The sequence below is a fragment of the Periplaneta americana genome, chromosome 9, assembly GCF_040183065.1.
Source record: "Periplaneta americana isolate PAMFEO1 chromosome 9, P.americana_PAMFEO1_priV1, whole genome shotgun sequence".
In the NCBI taxonomy this organism is placed as follows: domain Eukaryota; kingdom Metazoa; phylum Arthropoda; class Insecta; order Blattodea; family Blattidae; genus Periplaneta; species Periplaneta americana.
Genome location: NC_091125.1, coordinates 35,814,997 through 35,833,992, shown reverse-complemented (window position 1 = coordinate 35,833,992; position 18,996 = coordinate 35,814,997). Strand labels below are relative to the sequence as shown.

The 18,996-nt window shown below is 36.8% G+C and overlaps 1 protein-coding gene across 1 annotated transcript in view; it reads left to right on the top strand.

Moving 5' to 3' along the window:
• LOC138705571 (lysine-specific histone demethylase 1A-like) overlaps positions 1 to 18,996 on the top strand; it is a 139,418-nt gene that overhangs the window by 34,236 nt on the left and 86,186 nt on the right. The window lies entirely within an intron of this gene.

The following is an 18,996-nucleotide window of genomic DNA, read 5'->3' as shown; positions in this document are numbered from 1 at the left end:
TAAGAATTATTCACTTAAAATGCACAGAAATTTAATTCAAAATACTGTATTAATCATAAATAAACCTACATCAGTTTGGAAGTAGATTTTAAAATATCCCCCTTCCACTTCAATGCACTTAGCCGCACGTCTGTGGATGGGATGCACGTAGCATTCCGTACCTCGGCTCGGCAATCTCTGATAAGAGCAGCTGATAACACTGAATAACAAGAATTTTGCTTCGGCTTAAAACAATGTGTTCCTCAAGGTTTGATGTGCATCTCTTTTCTTCGTATCACGTAAGGTTTTTAAGGTCTACTATGATTTCACTTTTCGATAAGCGCTCCCTCAGGAATCATCTGGTGCTGGTTGGGGTTTGTAAACCAAAACAAAAGCTAATGCATTTTATAAGTTTATGACCTGTTTCCGGTTTCTTATGGTTGCTGGCATGTTCTTTTGTACTTCTAATAAATAAACAAATATTGGTCTCTTCTATTCAGTATATTTCATAACAGTTCAAAGTGAGGCCTACGCAATGCACAAACAAGGGTGTAGTTTTCAGTATTTAAAAGAAAAGTTTACCAGTTTGAGTGAAGGCAAATTAAAAGAGGGCATTTTTCATCTGTTCCTAAATTCGCAAAGTTATGGCTGATTCTTTGTTTGAGGAAAAACTTTCTGTTACAGAAAAAATGACATGGCACGCTTTCACAGATGTTTGCTCAAATTTCCTTGGAACTTCTAGGGCACACAATTACATCGAATTTGGGGAAAACATGTTAAGTGCATATGAATAAATGGGCTGTGATATGTGTCTCAAAAATACACCTTTTATATTCTCATTTAGATTTCTTTCCTCCTAACCTTGGAGCGGTAAGATTTCATCGAGAAATATCTGAAATGGAAAGGTCATATAAAGGACACTCAGCATGCTTGCAGACTATTGTTAATTCCTTGTAAAAGACAGTCCCGGGTCTAGTTATAAACGGAAGTCATCCAGAAAATCTTTTAAATGGTAAGTTAAAATTCCGAGATATTTCTCATTATACACTTACTTACTTACTTACTTACTTACTTACTTACTTACTTACAAATGGCTTTTAAGGAACCCGAAGGTTCATTGCCGCCCTCACATAAGCCCGCCAGCGGTCCCTATCCTGTGCAAGATTAATCCAGTCTCTATCATCATACCCCACCTCCCTCAAATCCATTTTAATATTATCCTCCCATCTACGACACATGAAATATGTTTATTTTTGTTGTGTTTTTTGTCCTTTAAACTACGTAACATTATTTTTTATCCATTACACATTTTTCAAGTATTTAATGAGGCATTTTTAATCCCTAATCTGTTGTAATTTTATCAGTGAAAAATAAAGAAAAAGGAAGTTTTTTCATAAAAAAATTCAATTCACTTTCCCCGGAAAATGGTACGTGATGGGGCAATTTGGATTTCAAATTCAGATTTCGGCCACATATGTTAGTAATGTTCACCTATTTTTATTTCGGAGCAAGACAAAAAGTAAAAATTTGTTGTTCAGTGTAATCAGCGTTTTGTGAACTGTGCATCACCCTGTTCAGCGCACTATTCTTGTATAGCTTGTAGTGGGTTCCATCAAGAAGAAGGGATCGTGGTTTTCTAAGTAAATCCTGGAAAGAAGGCAACATTCAGGCCGTGAATGAGAGAAACTTAACAAAGGACGATGCACGAACTAGAAGTCATTGGCTCTTGGGAGTGGCAGGCGAGACGACTGTCAGCCGTGCATGCCCAGTTATGTATACAAAATCATTCCAGCTTGCTAACAATGGTTAATGTAAATTCGCGCTGTTAGATTTATTTTCTCCAGTGAGCAGAGCTGTGTTAGAAGAATCAGGTGTTCAGAGAGTGCAGCTGTATGTAATTTAGTGCAATAGTCATATCAAGAAATTACTTCTAGAACAAAAAAAATGAGGTTAGTTGTTAATAAAACTAACTTGACTGTAATATTTCTTGTTCTAGAATTAATGACATCTGAAGACTGATTATGCAATATGTAGCTAGTCAGTGATGTATGCAATGGACGGGGGAAAGGAACTGGCCACTCTACCCCATTATCTTCTGACCTAGTTACCTCATAAGTGGTGCCTTTTTGGTATTGCTTGTGAACTTCAGACCTGACTTCGAACAGTTGACTAAACAACAACAACAATTTTGTTTTAAATTTTAAGGTTTTTTATTATAAATTATAATTTTAATAATACAATTGGTCATTTTTTGTTAATGTAGTAAATTTTTGGTCATCCAAATACGAATCTTTGTCCTCGTTCTCGCCCTCTTTCTCCGTCTCCTCTTCCTCCTCCTGCTTCTCCTCAGCACAATCATCAACGTAATTATCATCACCCATTCAATCAGAAGATGGAGAAAAATAAGACACGTGTAATGAATCTGTAGGTCGAAGAGCAAAATTAATAACCGAAAGTGTTCCAAACCAATTTAAAATAAAATTCTGAGGACTGCTAAACAAATTCAAAACTACATTAAAATAAATATCCTATGGTTATTACGCAAGAATTAAAATGGAATCAGTAGTATTTCATCTCTTTGAATACAGGCTCTTATTGAGAACAATATTTCATACTTCATACTTCGGCTTAACATAAAATAATTCGTACATCGTGTCCCCTTAGAGCAGGCCTTCAGAACTGTAGCTCTTGAGAGCGACTACTTTCCTCCCCTCTTTTACCCCACCCACCTTTTCTACCTGTGCGGTCACGGCGTTCTAGTTACGCTTGGCTGCATCAACATTCATTCTCGGGGCGGAAGTCTGTCATCCCCAATAGAAGTGAAGTGAGGCTGACGTTACAGTTCCCCTACTTTGCGAGTTCTGCAGGTCTGCCTTAGAGGAATCGAGAAATAAATGCTCGCCACTTAAAATTAGATAAAGATATCGTTATGATTTACATCTGACAACATAGAGAAACTGTCCAAGTTTATGCAACAAAGTTTGAAAGCAGCTGTATGCGTAACTTCCGTTTTTTTATGCGTAAGTTTGGTTTGTTTTTTGCTAGGGCACTGAAAGAAGCCTGGCGCCATTTTGTAGGAAAACACGCTATGGTAAAAATGTGGACACCACACAGAAAGTTCAGTGCGTGCTATGGCTAGCAGAAGAAATAGCCTATATGTCGTGTACGTTGTACATGGAATGTACATCCACCTGGGCATAAAGCAATTCTCAAGTGGGACACAACAATCCGTGAAACAGCATCTTTGCTACTACAGACTGGTAAACATGTGAAACTGTATGTAACTGAAGAGATAGTCGAACATGTGCGAACGACATTCACTACGAGTCCACAGATTGGATTGACGGGGAACTACGTCATTGAAACAATCTTCACAGGAAATGTATATTTGGACTTGTTGCAGAACTTTGTTGTTGACAAACTTTCTCCAGGATCGGTTTTTCAGCAGGATGGGACCCCATCCCATCATCACCAACTGGTGCGTAAATTCTTGGATGGAAAATTTCCCGAGAAGTGGATCGGAAGACGAGAACCCCTTGCCTGGCCACCCAGGTCACCCGATCTGTCCCCCTTCGATTTGTTTTTTTTGGGGGGCTTTGTGAAGGATGCTGTGTACAATAGAAGCAGTGCTAACAACACATTGGAGGAACTGAGGCAACGCATCACAAATGCAGCTGCGCTACTGACTCCATAAATGCTACAGAACACTTGGCGGGAAGTTGAATATCGTTTAGATGTTTGCGGAGCAACTCAAGGCGCACACATCGAGTTGCATTGAGCATTCTCCTAAAGTCGGAGAGTTTTTACATCGAGTTATGTAAAAAGGTATGTCAATAAACCATTATTTGCACTTGAAATTGTAACTTATTTCTCGATCTCTCTAAGCGGGACACGGTATATATATATACATACACAGGGTGTTTCAAAAATACGGGGCATAATTTCAGGTATGTATTTCCCACATGTAGACAATCAGAATAGTTCATTACAACATGTGTCCGGAAATGTTTCATTTCCGAGTTATGGCCTTCACAACATTGAAATTCACCGGAACGTTTTTCTTTCCGCAGGACGTTGTCGTTACAGAAGATGTTCAAAATGTCCACCTCCTGCTTGAATACAGACCTCACATCGATGTCTCATTGACCTGCGAACACGATCCCAAACTCCAGGAGTATCGCGTATGTCCTCAGAACATGCCACAATTCGATTCCGAAGGGATTCCAAATCAGGCACCGGAGACGAATAAACCAATGATTTTAAATGACCCCACAAGTAGAAATCGAGAGGGAGTCATGTTCACAGCCTCCAGAATCTCCCCCTCTACTTCTGGAGTTGTAGATCTTGGTAGTCCCCTTCCCAAACCAGGAGAGTTAAATTTTCCATACTCGCACAGACGATAATGGAGACGTACAAATGGCTTCCGATCTGGATATTGTCGCTGTGGGTACCTCTCCTGGTACAAACGATGAGCCAGCGCAGCATTGCCGTCGCTTTACCGTACATGAAGTGTATCTCTGCCAGCTCTTGATTTGAATACATGTCGCACAGTCTAACGCCTACACAACACTGAATGTAACCTTCGCCTCGGAATGAACTGTCAGAGTGCCCTCTTAATGTCTCCTTCGATGGCAACGACCTGCGGAAAGAAAAACGTTCCGGTGAATTTCAATGTTGTGAAGGCCATAACTCGGAAATAAAGCATTTTCGGACACATTTTGTAATGAACTATTTTGATTATCTACATGTGGGAAATACCTCAAATTATGCCCCGTATTTTTTAAACACCCTGTATATATATTATATTATATTATATTATATTATATTATATTATATTATATTATATTATATTATATTATATTATATTATATTATATTATATTATGTCTAATTGGTATAGATACGATTTTTTTATATTAAAAATATGCGCGAAATGTGTTAAAAACTTAATTTTATGCATGTAATATGCAGAGCCCTTAGTGAAAGTCCAAAATTAAGTGATATATAGCTTCATAATCATGATATTTTCAACAAAAACAGGTTTCATGGAGAATTCGCACAACAAATAACTCTTTTCTCCAAATAAAAAGTGAAAATGTTCTTCGTTATACAATATACATGAAGATTTCTACTCATTTTATCGCTCAGCATTGCATAAGTGTGGCATCTAGGAACGATGTACGTATAGTTTCAGGAACTACTACCGGCGCAAGCAGACAACGGTCATTTCTCTTTCCCGCAACAACTGCCTTCGTATGATCAAGAAAGCAGTGCCGTTACTCTCTTACAGTCGAGTGAAATTTAATTATGAACTTATTAATGTTGCAAATAATTTTCTGTTAGTTTCAAAGGGATTGTTTTGAATAAAAAAAGTTTAATATTTTTTAAGTTTCTTTAGGGTGTGAAATATGCACGAAATTGATTTGTTTTCTTACGAAACATTCGCCGAATTCAAACTATTTTAATCATCGAAATCAGGGTAAATTAATCACCATAAAATCTCATCCTTACTAATTGGAATTACAGAACCAGTAATTGAATAAGTGATAAATCTTTGGCATCAAAATAGACTAAATATTTGGAAACTATAAATGCAACCAGTGACTGCAATAAATGATAAAATCAAATTAGACTCTACTGCAATAAGGACACTAAATTGCGTGATATTATTAACACAATATTACCTCGCCTGTGACGGAGTGGTTAGCCTCTCTGCCTTCCTCCGTGGCGACTCGGACTCGATCCCCGTCTAGGTCAGTAAGGAATTTGTGGTGGACAAAGCGGGCGCTAGGGGTTTTTCTCGGGGTTCTCTCGTTTACTCTTACCATTATCAACATCATTCTACCAGACTTCACAATCATCCTCACTGTGCGAGGTCCCTTCAGGACAAATAAAAAAGGCTGAAAAAGTTGTAAATGTTATGTTTAATAAAGACTATTAATTATTAACACATTATTTAAAGGAAAAACAACAATGAATTAATTATGGTACGTAGTAATTATTTTTTGCAGAAGAGCAAACGGAATATCATGAAGAGAAAAAGTAAAAAATGAATTAGTTCGAAGAAATTTTTACCTAACTGTATATCATTAGATGATCGGAAAAAGTAATATGCCAGACAGTGACACATACATAAAAGAATATAAAAAATTATCAAGGTAGACCATGCATTGAATCTGACAGAGCAAGAGAGAAAGAAAAAGGCTGAAACAAGATAGGAAAGTGAAACTCACGCACGATTTAGTGAGAGGCCATGTTTTAGAAGGAGAGCAATTTAAAAACAAGTAATCTGAACATTGAGTATTATTGCCCGGGTGACTAGAAGTTACCTTCGCTTTTTTTTTGTATACGAATGCTGAAATTGGTTAATTTCTCAATTCCACCACGAGGCGCTGTCTCCCAAGGTTTGGTGGCCGCAGAAGAAATACTCAATATGAATTAAAATAAATGATTAAAGAGTAATAATAACATTTATAAGTAATAAATAATAAAATAATAAGTATTATTATGTTTAGTTCTGTTAATTATGGTAAAAGCGAGAGTTTAAAAGCAGGGAAGGTAACACATAGTAACCTGTTCATTTAAGTAACATGATGACAGAGGCGTAATTTTGTAGTTCATTCACTGAGTAGCACCCCTAGGCTAAAATGCAATGTTTCAAAGTAATTACTTGGGTAATTATTTACTATAGCTTGTACTAAATTTTATAATTTCACTCACTGCACTGTTACATTCCACTTGATATTGCAGATTCAAGAATCATAGTTTCAAGATTTTGCGACTCAGTGGATTATAAGCCGCATTCTTCGAAGGAACAAGCTTTTCAGTTAAAGCTGCTGCAATGTTATCTAGAAGTGGCCTAACAAATTTCACAGTAATGATATTAGCAAGTCGTTTTTGGCCGTCTTCATCACAAATTGGCATTGCAAGAGAGGGCATCTACACAGTAACGGCTCAATTTCTGAACACAAATTTTCTAATATATTCTTCTTTGGTATTCTCTTTCGATGATTAAGTAGCTGATCTAGAATCAATTTTGCATGAATACTGCCTTCATCGGCCTCTTTCCTTACATTTGCAGTTCTTTATGTAATGGATCTCTTTCAATTAGTTGGAGTTTTTCGGTTGTTTTCGTTATCTCATCTTGCTTCTCTTGTAACACCTGATTAAGTTGTGTAATTTTCACATGCAATCTGTTAATTATTTCTTTTTAGCTCCACAAAGTTGACAACGTGTGTTTGCGTCGCTTTATCGTCATTTTCAACTGGCAAGAAGGGAATGTCATTAACTGATGCTGAGCCAGTCGGAACAGCTTGTTCAAATAGTGAAAAACCAATATTACTAAAAGATTTGCGTTTCTTGGGTGGAGGGAGATCAGTTTTAGTAACTGTTCGTCATGGTCTTCTGATATCTGTCACTTTATACCTAAGATAATGAGGGAATATTGTTGGCACAGCATTTGGTTTTAATAGTCTAAATTTCCCATTATTATAATAATCTTCTTCCCTGAAATGTAAACTACAAACGACTGAAGATGGGGAGTTGCTTTAGGAACAAAGTCTTGGCGTGAAATCGCTTTAAGGCATTTTCGCATCTTTCCCTCACTTACTTACTTACTTAGTTACTTATGGCTTTTAAGGAACCCGGAGGTTCATTGCCGCCCTCACATAAGCCCGCTATCGGTCCCTATCTTGTGCAAGATTAATCCATTCTCTATCATCATATCCCACTTCTCTCAAATCCATTTTAATATTATCCTCCCATCTACGTCTCGGCCTCCCCAAAGGTCTTATTCCCTCTGGCATCCCAACTAACACTCTATATGCATTTCTGAATTCGCCCATACATGCTACATGCCCTGTCCATATCAAACGTCTGGATTTAATGTTCCTAATTATGTCAGGTGAAGAATACAATGCGTGCAGTTCTGCGTTATGTAACTTCCTCCATTCTCCTCTAATTCCATCGCTCTTAGCCCCAAATATTTTGCTAAAACCTTATTCTCAAACACTCTTAACCTCTGTTCCTCTCTCAAAATGAGAGTCCAAGTTTCTCAACCGTACAGAACAACCGGTAATATAACTGTTTTTATAGATTCTAACTTTCCGATTTTTTGACAGCAGACTAGATGATAAAAGGCATTTCTCATATTTATTCTGCGTTTAATTTTCTCCCAAGTGTCATTTATATTTGTTACTGTTGCTCCAAGTTATTTGAAGTTTTGTCCACACCTGTGGAGAAACGGTTAGCGCGTCTAGCCGCGAAACCAGATGGCCCGGGTTCGATTCCCGGTCGGGGCAAGTTAGCTGGTTGAGGCTTTTTCCGAGGTTTGCCCTCAACCCAATATGAGCAAATGCTGGGTAACTTTCGGTGTTGGACCCCGGAACTTATTTCATCGGCATTATCACCATCTCATTGAGACGCTAAATAGCCTAAGATGTTGATAAAGCGTCGTAAAATAACCTACAAAAATAAAATAAAATATTTGAATTTTTCCACCTCACGAAGGATACAACTCCAATTTTTATATTTCCATTTCGTACAATATTCTGGTCACGAGATATAATCTTCTTTCCCTGTCACTCGGAAATTCGTGGAATGATATTGCTCCTCCACTCTTTTTTTTCTATTCGAAGTACACAATGGTACACAACAATACGTCATTTTGAACCATATCACAATAAACTCACATACCAGTAGAAAGAAGCGCAATATTACTAATTATATTCGTACAAGAAACCATACATACATTCCTCAGTGAACCTTGGGAGTCAGTGCCATCTGGCGAGAATTTCATATTTTCTCGATTACAGCTTTAACACAGGGATCAAAATGAATTGTCAAGGCCGGTAAAGGAGAAGCGAAGCGAGCATCAAGTCGGCCGTGATTGGAATAATAATAATAATAATAATAATAATAATAATAATAATAATAATAATAATAGGCCTAATAATAATTATTTATTTATTTTATTTATTTATTTAATCTGGCAGAGCTAAGGCCAGTAGGCCTTCTCTTCCTCCCAGCCAGACTCTAATTCTAATTGAGTACAATTGCTTACAAAGTTATTACATTAATATCTAGACCATAAAATAACATGAAAGTAAATAATGAAAGTTGGATAAGTAATGTTAGTGTGGCAATAATAAACATTGGTAAGAAATAGTTATAATAATAATAATAATAATAATAATAATAATAATAATAATAATGGGATAATTTAGATATTTATCTGTGATATAATTATATAACCATTAAACATTGAGAAACCTGAAACAGCTATTACTGTTAGCAAGAATTGTTAGAAAAATATTTCGTTAGTCTATTCTTAAAATGGTTTGATGTCTGACAGTCCCTGACATTACTCGGTAGAGAATTCCAAAGCCGAGGAACAGCCACAGTGAAAGAAGATGAATATGAGGATGTTCGGTGGGAGGGAATGGATAAAATTGTGTTGTGTTGTGATCGTGTGTCTAGGTTATGATGGGTGGATAGATTTTGAAAACGAGACGCAAGATAGACAGGAATGGAGAAATGCAATATGTGAAAGAGAAGGGAAAGACAATGGATTTTCCTACGATCTTCTAGACGGAGCCAGGACAACATTTCGAGGGATGGTGTTACGTGATCAGCCCGGCGAATATTGCAGACGAAACGGACGCACATATTATGAACACGTTGTAGTCTCTGCGCCGAAGTAACCCTTAGATCAGTAAGCAGAATATCACAGTAATCGAAGTGGGGCATCACGAGTGTTTGCACTAACATTTTTTTTATGGAAAAGGGTAGAAAATTCTTCAATCGCCTAAACGAGTGGATTAATGAGAATACGTTTTTGCAGGTTTCTGCGACTTGAATGTTCCAATTTAAACTTTTATCCATTTAAATACCTAGATTTTTTACTGATTCACTGAACGGAATTTCGGTGCCGTATATTTTAATCGGGGACAAATTTGGTATGGTAATAGTGCTTAACAAACGTCAATGGCCCACAATGATTGACTGTGATTTTTCTGGATTTAGTTTAAGTCGGAATTTCCGTGTCCATGTCCAGATTGAGTCCATATCGTTATTAATTTTAGTTATTGGATCATTTATTTCGTCAGTGTGGAATTTTATGTATATTTGAAGGTCGTCTGCATAGAGATGGTGTCGGCAGTACTTTAGAGATTCTGATATGTCGTTGATATAAATTATAAATAGTAAAGGGCCAGGAACTGATCCCTATGGGATCCCTGACCTCACGGCCTGCCAAGAGGAAGAAAGATTTCCAGCTATCACACTTTATTGGCGGCCATTAAGGTAAGAGGCAAACCACAGGACAACGTGCTCTTCTAGGTGTAGTCTTCTGAGTTTACATATTAACAAGTCAATGTCTACAGAATCGAAGGCTTTGCTGAAATCAAGTAAAGTCATTATTGTCAATTTACGTTCGTCCCGGGCCTCGCGTAGGTCTTCCGTGATTTTAAGTATTGCTGTACTTGTGTTATGTCCGGCCCTGAAACCTGAATGATAAGAGTCGAGAAGTTTGTATTTGTTTAAGTATTCTGTCAGTTGCTTGTGTACAATGCGCTCCAATGCTTTAGATAGGGCAGGTAGGATGCTGATAGGTCTATAGTCGTTGTAAAATGTCGGTGTTTTGGTCTTGGGAATTGGATGGACAAAAGCGAGTTTCCATTGCTGTGGGTAAGTCGAAGTCATAATTGAGGCATTGAAAATGTGAGTCACAGTCGGTAGTATTACGTCTATGATTTTGTTTAATAACGAAATATTGACGTGGTCTGGTCCTTCTGCTTTAGTTGTGATTCGTTTCTGGGCTCTCTTTACGTTAGATTGCGTAGCCTAATATACAAAAAGTGAAAATTTTCCCTTGTGGGGATGGTCCGTAGGTTTAAGAGTTCAGCGACTGTCTGTTGTTTGTCAATGGGGCTAAGGGTTGTAGTGTGAGTTGTAGTGAAAGATACTGGAAAGGTTGCACAAAAGAAGTGCAACAAATTTACATAACATGACTGTAAGCCAGTGATGTCAATCAGAGCGTATATGCGCTACGAGAACGCTTGCGCTACTGGAGCACGCAGAGCGCGCCAGCTACGAATACGAGCTTCAGTGAGGGTTGTACAGTGTGCAGTTGGCATTAATCATGCACCAGCGAAGAGATCGTATAACAAGTTCCAGGTCGAATGAGCACTGCAGTTCCTATGCAAGGAACAGGAAGGAGATATACAGTGCTTAATATGTGGACAACATACGATTAGTAAGAAAAGCAGCATACAGCGACATTATTCAACATACCATGAACAAACATACAGAGATATCGAGGGGGAAGAACGATCAAAATTATTACATACATTACAGACTACCGTAAGTGCAAATATCTAGATTATTTACTATGTATAAATTAATTTATTATTTTATTGAGGGTCCTTACAGGGAGTTATCCCCAATTACAAGTACACCAACATAAAGAAATACAAACAACAAATTAAAAACAATGATTCATAAACATGTGCTGTAAACACAAAGTTTACAAAAGTTCAGTGAATATACTAATGTGATAAACTTCTAATTTACAAATACGTAAACTGAATTGACAGATGTATAGGGCTACGTAACAAAAAAATCAAGTACAGTTATTAAAGAGGTATTGAATTGAAGACAGTCTTGTAGGCCTAAATAGTGTTCAAATTTAATGTATGGGCTATTCCATCTCAAATCGACCGAAATATAGAGAAAATTGACCTTGCATTTTTTAAATACAATGCAACTTTTTCTGTCCGTTGACAACTGTGATACAATGCTTTGTGCGAAGTTTGAGGCATCAGAACTTAATAGTGTTTAAATTAAAAATATTTTAATTTATCGTATTTTCACAAAATTAGCAACTTTAAACTGTTGTGGCTCCGAAACCCTTTCACCCAATGATCAAAATCATGGTTTATTTTGATGCTGAGAAATTAAAATTTTTATTGACATGTAAACAGTTTTTCTTACTTTTTATGGAAATGGAGGAATTTAGATTTTTCTTCATTAAGACGCCTTTGCCCACGAAAAAAATATTTTTAAATTATATGATTAGATTCCGCATTGAAAGTACAAATAAACATATTTTTTACTGGTGCACCGTTGAAAAGAAAGTATTGAAAATATCAAATAAAGAAATAAATAGTAAGCGCGTGAACTAACCAGCTGACTGTGAGACGGGACCTAGCAGAGACAAGCAAGGCCAGGAGACAAAACATGTGATATTTCGTTTAATAGCGCATAGCTGGGCTAGCTTTATCACAAGTTTTCATAAACACAGGAGTAAAGTGACGCCCAACGCTCGCTTATCTCCAGTGCGTGCGGTATAAGAGTATACTGCTCCGTTCAAGTCTAGGCGTGTGAAAATAATTCACTTTGTCCGCCCCTGTGTCTTGCTCTTATCTGTGTTTACGGCATCCCACTCGAGCACTTGAGCACGGGAAGGAATCGAACGTCCGTTATGCGCTCTTTCTTTGACATCACTGCTGTAAGATAATGCTTTTGGATTGTTCCAATTTGAAGAAAACAATTTTTCTCATTTCGTATGAATTGAATTTAGCGCCTATATGAAATTAATAGGCGTACAGTAAATGTTGTCTTCTTTTTATTCGAGGATAGAACTTCAAACTTAGCTCAACATTAATTTAAATAATTAAATTAATGGAGTCTAAAATTAACATTGAACCCAAGCCATGATGGCGGCCTAAAATAATGATTTCTTACAGTAAACGAAATGTTAGATAGTTTTTTACTACTTCAACTTAATACAGGGAGATCATTTTATTTTTACTAACATTTTTAATATTAAATTGACTATACCTCTGGATCAACGCCGTTTGCTACTCCCTTCCACGACTGGAGTTCGAGGATACTGGCGTAATATACAAACAAATCACTTTACTAGGTATAGGAGGGAAGAAAAGTAGTTCATCCATTTACGTAAACTAGGAATATCGCGATTTTGAGTTTGATCACTTTCATTAGGTTTTTGTTTAATCAGAATGCAGTACAGTATTAACAATGTGTGTTTTTACTCACTAACTGAGTTGTCCATGTGGACGTATTCATTATGCAGTGTATTTTTACTGTCTACAGCACATTAGCGTACAACATAGAGAATGAAGTTAAATTGAAAAAATAATCATAATATGGATATTTAAACACATTTTTTAAAATGGTGGCCGTTCATTTCGATACAGGCTTTAGTTCTAATATGCATATTATCGCACTATAGACTATTGTACCTAATCCCAATTACCAGTTTCGTCCTTTGTACTAGTAACTCATGTTGAAATAATTCTGTACGTACTCTATAAAAGAGTACCTTACGTACTGTAAATTCAATCTTCACTTCTGCCCGATCCGAAAAGATAAAATTGCTCAGACATACTATCTACTGTCCGTCCAAGTGGTTATGTCGTAGGGTCGTAGAAAGGGAGGAAATCATGTGACAGTTAATTACTTAACGAGGCCCTTTTATTTAAGTTATTTTAAACAGTTGTATAATATTACGTAGACGTCCAATTCCTAACAGAAATTAATGTTCTCAGAAAAGAGCTAAGACAGCCCAGCCACTAGCTGGCGAATAAAAACTGGTGGGAGAAACCGGGATACGACATAGGCAAATGGACGACAGTACCTGTGTGAAAATAATTCAATATTGAAAGCTCTTTCGTCACTGGAAAACGCGAACATATTTTTGGAACGTACTGTTTACTATGATCGTAAGGCTACTATGACTATATATGCGGTCTTGTATCTGTGTGGAGGACAGTTGAACTTCATTAGTAGAAGGGGTGAGAGTGAAGTACATTCAAGAACTGAGATACAATAAAAATTGAAGTAAAAATAAAATGATGTCCCTGTACATGTAAAGCTAATAAGGACTCACTTTATGCTAACCTCACGCGAAATGATTTTAATACTATTCTCAATTGTTAAATGGATAAGAGATGTGTTGCAGGTTTGTGGAACTTAGAAGAATCCATTTTTAAACTTGGAGGTCTGTAAACAATATTTTCTGGCCATTTATCGCTAACAAAATTCCCACTTTTTCCGTCTAGTGTCAAATTGAGAGAGAGAGCTGTATTTAGATGAGCACATGTGAAGAGCTATTGCATTCATTGGCATGTAACTTAAGAGACACTAGAACAGTGTTTTTTTTACAGTTTTAATGAATTTTTTTTACATTTTTTAACTGTGTCTTAGATGTATTAAGAACAAGGTGTGTGGAAATTTTGAGCACAATCAGACTGCTAGTTTCAAAGTTAATTTTATTTTACATGTGCAATTTAGTGATATAATCAAAGTATTCCATGCGTATTACCTTTAATGGATAGAAGAAATAGTAGAAGGAGAAGAATGGAGCATGCGTAATCCTAATGGGCGAATGGAACGCAGTTGTAGGAGAAGATCAAGAGGGAAGAACAGTTGGAAAATATAGATTGGGAAGAAGAAATGACAGAGAAGAATCTTTGGTGAATTTCTATAAAAGAAATGCAATGATTGTTGGAAGTAGGCCTACATTATTCCAACTACTTAAGCGAAGAAGATACACATGGACATGCCCAAGGGACGAAACCAGATACCAGATAGATTACATACGGGTACAAGAAAGATTCAGAAATTGCTAAAAAAAATGCGAAGACTTTACCAGGAGCAAATACAACTCAAATCATGTCCTCCTGATAGGCGAAGTAGATATTCGTCTGAAGAAGATAAGAGGAAGACATATGACGAAGAAATTGAACATAGAAAAACTGAAGAATGAAGACGAAAGAAGAAAATTTGAAGCAAATTTTCAAGAGAAAGCCGCTATATTAGAATCCATATCTGAGAAAAGTAATGAGTACTGGACTCGTCTAAAAAGCTGTATACAGACAACAGCAGAAAGAAACAATAAGATACAGAGAAGGTGTGAGAAATAAGAGACCTTGGGTCACAGAGAAAATGTTGGAGAAAATGGAAAAACATCAACACAGAAGGAGATAGAAGAAACTACAGGAAATTTAACGAACAAAGAAGGGAAACTAATAAAGCAAAAGAAGACTGGATGAAAGAGAAATGTGTAGAGATAGAGGATATTATAGAGAGTAAAGGAAGAAATTATTTAATGCACCGCGAAGTAAAATGTTTGGACTTCACAAATAAGATCAGGAAAACCATGTGGTTGATAAAGGACGACATCGGAAATGAAATAACAGACAACCAAGGCATACTGAACAGATGGACGAAATATGTAGAAGAGTTATATGAGACGAGGAATCGTCGAGATGACTTGGCTATAGAAGACGAAAAAGCCGTATCAAAAGACGAAAAAGGATTTTATATTGTGAGGGAAGAAGTTGAACTAGCGCTTAGGGAAATGAAGAATGGGAAAGCAACAGGAGTTGATGGAATCCCCATTGAATTAGTGAAATGCTTGGGTGAAGACAAGAAGAAAATTCTATCACTATGCGACGAAATATACTATGGCTCAGTCGGTTAAGGCGCTTGCCTGCCGGTCTGAAGTTGCGCTCGAGCGCGGGTTCGATCCCCGCTTGGGCTGATTACCTGGTTGGTTTTTTTTCCGAGGTTTACCCCAACCGTAAGGTGAATGCCAGGTAATCTATGGCGAATCCTCGGCCTTATCTCGCCAAATACCATTTCGCTATCACCAAATCCATCGACGCTAAATAACCTAGTAGTTGATACAACGTCGTTAAATAACCAACTAAAAAATGAGAAAGGCGGCTTCCTCTGACACACATCGTCAAGTGAAATATACTGCCTGATAATAGATGTATATATCAGCCTGAGCCGAGCTCGACGCATCAGCGGATCACCTCGTCGACCACCTCGCCGACAGAGCTCGCATCACTGGCATATCGCCGATTGTGCCATATTTTTCCTTTCCAATCTGTTATCTAAATTCCTATTCGCCGGCTAAGATTTCGAAACAAATGAGAGAGAACCGAGGTTTCCTTTTTACTCTTAGTAGAAAAGCATATCACCCAGGAATCCGACGTCGATCAGTGAACTACACCCAGGAATCCGACGATCAGTTAACTACACTCAGGAATCCGGAATCAGGAATATTGGGAAGAGAGATCAGTAGTGGTTTTTATGATGATTAATGATAATAATGAACGGCCCTCCCCCCCGCCGTTTCAAGCCAGAACCTGAATCAGAGGATAACATCGCTATATCATCAGCATATATATTTAATTTATTATCTCCATGACTACGATGAAGAGAAGTGAACTAAAACTATGGTGTTTTGTTTTCGTCAGCATTGACTTATTCTTGGTTAAATTATTATCAAATATTATTCACGTTGTTTTGTTTGTTTCAAGTTATTTTGAAATGAATCAGTAAACCTATGTTTCTCTATCAGCCAAATGCTTGTTAAAGAAATAAGACATATGTAAATACGTGACTTTAAGCAGTTTAAATAACATGACAAACCTTTACTTAATGTAGTAAATATTACAGCTTCGTGGTTTACAGTGTAAGCTTACATCAGACGTGATCAAAGCGACCAGAGGACATTCAAAGAAATGCATCCCGCAACACACAGTTTACGTGCGTGAGGGATGGGTGGCGATTTCAAGAAAGAACTGAAGCAGCGGCGGATTGTAGTGTTGTGCTGATTTAAGTGTATATATACAGGGTGAACCGTAAGTAATGTCATTAATTTCAGGAGGTTATTCTTTGAGGTATTTGAAACAAAAAAGTTTCATACAATTTTGCTCGCTTTTGCTTCCTTTTTGAGAAAAAAATTGTTTTATATGAAACATGTCATATTTCGTTTTGGGAAAGTCATTGATTTAATTCCCAATATGCTCAGTCAATTTAAGACAGCAGTGTATTATGATAATAAATGATTGAAAGAATTTTAGTTTTGTCCTTTGAATGTGCAGAAATTTGATCCGGTAAAATGTAATTTTTCCTTCTGCAAAGGAATTTTATAATGTTGCATTTATCCGAATCAAATTTCTGCACATTTAGAGGACAAAACTAAAATTCTTTCAATAATCTATTATCATAATACACTGCTCTCTTAAATTGACTGAACATATTAAAAATTAAATCAATGGCGTTCCCAAAAAACGCTATGAAATGAATCGTATAAAACAATTTTCATCTCGAAAACGAAGCAAAAACAAGCAAAATTGTATTAAACGTTTGAAATATCTCAAGGAAAACCTCCTTAAATTAATGACATTGCTTATGGTTCATCCTGTATAGTTACTAAGATGGCCATAAACAGAACAAAGTTATGTTATGAAACATTTCATTGCATTAGTGTTAAGATGAATTAAAAAAGCTGATGCTTGTTCGCAAATATAACGTATTTAGTGTCGTGAAGTGAGTTACAAACCTTTATGAAATCAATAACCATATGGCATAGATACTTTTAAAGTACTATTTACAAAAACAAAAAACATTCATTTTTACATTCAATCATTTTAAATAGGCCTACCTGCATGAGAATAATAAGCCCAACTATATTCTTCAGTATAAACCCTTAAACTTTTAACTTAACCAAAACAAAGAAAGTAATTATGTTTATGAACCGTTCAATAACGTGTAAACTCATTAATATAATTAATAATTTTAGTCATGTTGTAATTAGCCTAATATAAAATATATTATTACGATGTACGGAAATACATAATATAAATTGTTTCTGAAAATGAAAATGTTTAACAGCCCCAAAGCGTCATTTCTATTTTCAGTTTATTCTTTTTATTTGTTACTGTCATTTTTTTTCTCATTGTCATGAATTCTTCTTCACTTTCTTTCGCGCAGCTTCTGTGACTAGAAATTATGGATTCAAAATCAGATGTTATGTCGGTTACAGCAATACGCAGTTGTGCAAGAAATAATTTGGAGCTTACCTTCTAATTGTGAATATATGCAAAGATCAGCCATGTAATGTCGCCTTATATTAGTTTTATACATTCCGCGTATAATTTTTGAATAAATAAGCCATTGGATGTTGCCCTCATGCTCGCAACGAAAAAAAGTTTCTTCACACTCGGAAATAAATTTCCTTTTTCTGGACACCGGTCCAGAAGAACACGTCTTCGACACAGACATTGCTAACAACAATAAGCTAAATGCCACCACTATCTCGAGTGGAAGGAGGCAAGTACAGTCTGTCCGCAGAAACATTCCGGGGTTATAATAGCGTCGCTGTCAGTTGCCGGATTTATACGAAAGTGGTATCATTAGAAAGAGAAACTCAAACATTTTTGTACCTACCTCAAAGACACTCGATATGTGCTTCAGGTGTCACGCTGCAGACATCAAGGCGATATTCCCAATCATGCCACACACGTTCCAACATATCTATAGGGATGGACTCGATGGCGACAGTGATACGAAGTGAAATATGGATTCTCGCTCCTCCAAATTCTAACATTGTGCTTGTTTACTTTTCCATTGCCGTAGAACGTTGCCTCGTCACTAAAAATGAATTTGGCTGAAAGGTCTTCATCAACCGCCATTAGTGTCAATAAATTTTCACAGAAAACACGTCGTTTTGCATGGTCACCAGGTTTCAACTTATGCACTAATTGCAGTTTGTAGGGATGAAATCACAGACGAGAACGCAGGACCTTGGGACAGTGGATTTAGACATGTTTAACTGCAGGCTAGCTCTACGCATAGACTCTCGAGGACTATGTAGGCCTACAAACGCCTCCCGCACGTGTTCTACAGTTTCTGCACTGACAGGCCGTTTCCCTGAATGGCCTCTCCTTTTATCATATACGCATCCATGCTCTACAAAATCTCTATACCACTTCAGAATTGTTTTGTCGGTAGGTGCCTCATGATGAAAATTCCGTCTGAAACCACGCTGTACTCTTACTACACTCCGAGTACTATGATATTCCAATACGCACCAGCTACGTTCCTATGGATTCGCCATAACATAAATAATCCTCTAAATGCTGCAGAATTGATACAGACTTGAAAATTTAACATTCAGATCATTTAACACAATTGC